The sequence below is a fragment of the Micropterus dolomieu genome, linkage group LG01, assembly GCF_021292245.1.
Source record: "Micropterus dolomieu isolate WLL.071019.BEF.003 ecotype Adirondacks linkage group LG01, ASM2129224v1, whole genome shotgun sequence".
In the NCBI taxonomy this organism is placed as follows: Eukaryota; Metazoa; Chordata; class Actinopteri; order Centrarchiformes; family Centrarchidae; genus Micropterus; species Micropterus dolomieu.
The window spans coordinates 6,662,075-6,667,608 of record NC_060150.1 but is presented as its reverse complement, the minus strand read 5'-3'; positions in this window follow the sequence as shown (position 1 = coordinate 6,667,608).

Sequence of the window (5,534 nt, the reverse complement as noted above, 5' to 3'; positions counted from 1 at the left end):
ATGTAATTCCTGCCTACCCTCACTACTTACTACAACCGCCTGGCGAAACCGCGGCATGAACTCCCCGACTCGTGCTAGCCTAACACTGTACAACGTGACGCTACGCGCGTTAGCAGTGGCTAACAGGAGCTAACTAGCTGAAACTTTCACAAACTACCTCGACAGTCTCACAACCTACACTTTGTCTTCGGCGGACGTCATAGCAAAACGGCCACCGCTGCCACCAATGTAACCGAGCGGTTATAAGTTCGCCTACACGTTTGATGTGACTACCAAAATAACAACACGGAGGTTCCGTTGTCTGAACCAAGACGGGACATCTTTATTATTCTTTTTTTTTCGTCTCTTGCACATTGTTGAACCCGAAACAGCATCACAACTTCCGTTTCTCCCCCACTTCAAAATAAAAGCCTCTACTCCACAAAGTAGCTTACAATACTATAGTAATGTTGTGTGCTTTGTGCTTTGAATGATACTGCAAATCAGAATTTCTTAGCACTTTAGAGCAGTGGTTCTCAAACTTTTTCACATGAAATAGTCATTTGGCCTTTTCTGTCCTTGTGTTACTTAGATGGAATTATAGTGAAAATAGATGATTCCCCTTTTTGCTGAGGACCACCTGGAACACCCCTGAAGGACCCCTGCTACATTGATAATTTTGGGTATAAAATTATGTATTGATTATATTTTTTAATTTTTTTAAAAAACAGTTTGATTAGAAGTGCATTGCAAAATGCCAACATAACTGACAGAAAGCAGCCCTTAAATAACAAATGATTCCTGTCTTGGTGTGGATTTCTCCCTCATGAAGTCAGTGTTCAGTTTACTATGTGTTGTTCAGCAGAAAAACAAAACAAAAATCGTTCTTTTTAAAAATAATATAGCATTTTGTCAGAGTTCTCGGCTTAAAGGGCTTATCTGAGCTCAACCTGGCAACTATGAATTGTATGACAGTGCCAGTGTTGAATTTAGAAAGTGAAATAACTGCTGTCACTGACTTGTAATGGTTCGCTCTCCTGCTGTTGGCAGCTGTTCCTGGCAAAGGGACTCCTGTCATCTGAGCTGAGAAGAGAAGCCAACACATGAGATAATGGCGTGGCTGCCTGCTTAACTGTGGCAATAATCTATGAAGCTGCAGAGTTTGATTAATGATGACAAATTCAACCTGCAAAAGCCAGTCAGAGGTAACAATAAAAAAAAATCTTGGAGGCATTTCCCGCGTTTACATACATATATGTCAGTCTTGCAAATATCAAAAAACTGGAAATGCTACCAAAACCATAATGTGAGCCCTCAGAAAAAAAAACAGAAGGCGATCCAGATTTGCGCATCAACATTTTTAACAAATCTTCTCTTCTCTCATCTCTTTGACAGACCGGCTTTGGCAGCCGGTCTGTCAAAGGACACTGTTGGAGGAGATTTTAGTGAGTAAATCAAACGGAAGTGGGGATTTTGTTTCCTCAGTGGAAATGACATGCTTGATTCTGATTCTGAGCATTTCATGAAAAGGATCCTGCTCCAAGGCCCGATTTTCAACGCTAACAAGCTTTTCACCAACTGTAGAGAAAATGTATGGACAGAATCTGAACTTGATTTGTAGCATGAATCCTAGGTATATTAGCCATGCAGTCTTTTCAGTAAGGATTTTATGAAAAATGCATTTGAATGTGTTTCATGATTTTATTCAATCTGTTTCACATAAGCTTAAATCTGTTGCACTATGGGTAAATAGTTTGTCTGAATCACACTCTAAACATGCTGAGGTAGACGTCGTGTATCTATGACTGCAGTATGCCTGTTGATCCAAAGGTCACAGATACACACACACACAAACAGACTAACATACAAAATAATTGTATTTGCTGTAGCCTGGAAAAGACTGAGTCAGCATAATCAATCAGGAGGGAAATGATCCTGCAGCGATCAAGTATGTAACTAGATTGTAGACCCGCCTCCTGTGTCACGAGTGAGTTATAACATTAGTGTAAGCAGCCAGTGTACATTATGCAATTTCTCACACAAACACAGAGCAGGCAATGTAGACTGTTTCACTTTATACGGAATGAAAGCAGACTATGGTAGTTAAGGCCAAATTCACTATCAACTATTCCTTTAGAATTGTTTCGATAGTTGCATAAAAGCAACCGCAATGACTGGCTTTAACTATCCGTGCAGCAGCTACACAGGAGTGAGTGTATCAAAAGCAAGAGCAAGTCAGCACACATGCAGGCATGTGGAGGAGGGATCTGGCTCAATGCCAAGGTCAGTGTACCCAATCACAAAGAATTGATAACGTAATAACACACAGATCCTCACGTGTATGTATGCAAAAGCAAAACACAGCAGGCAGGAACATGGGAGAGTCACGAGACCATCATTTTGTTTGGAAGGTTCGGAATATAAAGTTTTTCCGTGTCCAGGAATGATTATAAGCTTGTTTGTGTTTGTCGGTAAAGGGGTGGCCTTACTTGTGTTTGCATGTGTATGTTCACGTAATCAAGCCAAGGTTTGCATCCACATGACCTACACCTACACTGTGAGCAGGCAGGCAGTAGGTGTCCCTCATAGCCCAGTTTACATCACTGATGTGTGTGTGTGTGTGTGTGTGTGTGTGTGTGTGATTTTGATCTGAGTGTGTGTGGGAATATATACTCCTAGATTGTGATGATCAGATTGTCAACCATAATTATATTAAAACTCCTGCGGGATGCCCCTTAATTTGTGTTTTCAGAGACACACACACACACACACACACACACACACACACTCAGGATCTCACCGCTAAAGCCGGGCTGCATTTCTGCAGGACATCACAAAAGAAAATACTTACAACTCAAGTAAAAGTGAGCGCGGTTTGTGGTTGGCAAAATGTGCCCTCTTAAATCTACTTAAGGTATAATTAACAATGAGCCATTTTTCGATAAGGTCAGTATGGATTATTCCACTTTTAACATGGCCACTTGCTAGCAAACATAGTAATTTTAATTCATATTTCGGGCCAGGACAGTCTTGTGAACAGCTGGGAGAAGCCTCCACCATCAGCTACAAGGATTTAAAGAGGTTACGTGGGGTACCAATGCTGTTTCAGAGCTGTGAGGTTATCTCTAAATAATGCACACCCTCTTGCTTACTGGTTAGTGTCTTTTTAGAATGTGACTTGTTAAAATGGTGTACCTGAGTTTAGATCTGTAAATATTAATTTAATAATACTTTTTTAAGTATACCGTGAAGAAGTAAAGCAACTTTTCTGTATGCTTATCCTTCCAAAATATCAAGCTGTAGGCCACACAAAGCTGATTTAATTGTGAAATCATGTTTTAATTTACGTACTGTGATAAATGTGTTGATGCGACCTGTGCGTAGAATGTATATAAGAAATGGACGTAGTCTTCGTGACGTCACCCGTTGGTTTGTCGACTGCCGTTTTGAAGCCTCGAGTTTGGCCGATATGTCGCCGCCCTGTCGAGTTTTTGCAACTAGGAAGTGCCCGGAAGTGACGATACGGCGGAGCTAACGGCCGTGTGCGGAGCTAGCTAGCTTGCTTAGCTAGGTGCAACTGTAACTCACGTTAACTGTCATTTTAACAGGGCTGATAACTTTGTCTAGCGAACTACAGTCTTAAAACTAAATGTACTCACCAGAGAAAGTGAACAGCCGACTCCTAATAAGCTTTTTCAGCGCCGCTGGTTAAATTTACACAGTGCAGAGGGTACGAGGCGGCTCTAGCCTGATTGACAGGTCGCTATGCTACACTATGTAATCCCGCCCTGAAACATACTCTGCTTTTTGGTCTATTTTAAAATAAATGGGACCATAATTTACTAAATCAACATGATTTTTTATTGAAGAAGACTTGAAACTAGCGACTGAGACCATAAACTCATCAGGAAAGTGTTTACTGGGGTAATTATTCAGCTGAGAAGTAGGGTCATTTTCCCATTATTTCTAATGGAGCCAGACCTTTTTTTGCGCCCCCTGCTGGATTTTCAATAGAATGCAGGTTTCAGGGACTTCCGCATTCGCTTCATATTGTTGTCACAGATTGATTATGGGGATACTATCTACAGGTTTGCCTCTCCGTCCACCTTGTCCAAACTTGACCCCCTTTATCACTCAGCTCTCAGATATGTCACAGGACATTTTTAACTTTACAAAGCAGTCACAATCCCAGGTCACATAACTGGCTTGCTAAAAGAAAGAACAGAGGCTGGAAAGCTAAGCCTGTTCTGTTATGGCCCTTGGTCTTGGAATGATGTGCAAACCAAGCTCAAACTTAAATCCCTAACTCTCTAAATTATTTTAAACATAGATTAAAGAGGTGGTCACTGCTAACTGCAGCTGTTTTGCCAATTCTATTACCACTTAACTCCTTAAGAAATCTATGACCTAATATTGTTGGGTTTTGTGAACAGTACAATCTAGGGTATTATGTTATACCTAAATGTTGTGTTGTGCCGCTGTCTTGTGTTGTAGAATATGTTGTTGTTGAGACTTGTTGTGCTGTGTTTTTCTGTTCACCTAATGATGTTGTTGTGATTGGTTCTTATTGTTGCCTGGTTATCTGTTAGATCCTGCTATCTGACCCTGTCTTGACTAGGTCACACTTGTAAAAGAGGTTTTAACCTCAATGTGACTTCCTAGTTAGATAAAAAAAAAAAAAAAGTAAAATAGTTTAGTATATTTTATGAGACTGAATTAAATACTTGCCGGTCACTTTCCTTTCTTTAAGGGTGGTGCCCCGAGGTAAATTTAATGTGAGTTCAATTCTCTTTGGATAACAGGCTGCAGTTCAGCTTGTACGGAAAGTCACCAGAGCAGCGAGTTTTTACCGTACGTAAGCTTCTGTCCACAGCAGCCGAGTCCAGTCATTCTAGTATACAGTAACAGTCACCACCTGCCCCGCATAAAGCTGCTAAACTTTACATGAATGATGACGGTTAAAGCTGTCATTGTTGGACTCCGAGTATGTGGCTGTGGCTGTGGCTATTTGATGAAGCAATGCGCGCTAGTGCAGACCTGCCGTAAATCAAACCTAAAAAATAATCAGTACAGATGTTTTTGTTGTTAAGCACTTGTGAACCTTTAAAATAAAACTGTGTCTACTTAATATTTCACCAGAAAAAAAAGCAAGGATTACAGAAAAGTTGCTAAAAAGAGAATACAAATGTGTAGGGGGACACTGTTCCTATGCCACACTTACCTTGTGACCCCCAGGTAACATTTTCTGTCAGGGAACAACTTTTCTCTGGAAACACTTTTCTTCTCCTCTGTTCTGTTTCACAGTTGTTTGCAATGAATAAAACGTCTGAATACCGCAATGCCAGATTCAAGTCCCTCGCGGGCCATGGAGAAAGCCAGGGATTGCAGATATATTTTTGTATCATGACTGTTATCTGAGGCCCAAATTGTCCAGTGTTGACCCTGCATCAACAACATCGTTCAGGACTATATTAATTTAAACATTTTTTTGTCTTCTACTGTGCCGACTTCTATTTTAACCTGTCCTTTCTTGTGAGATTGCACCAAAATATCTC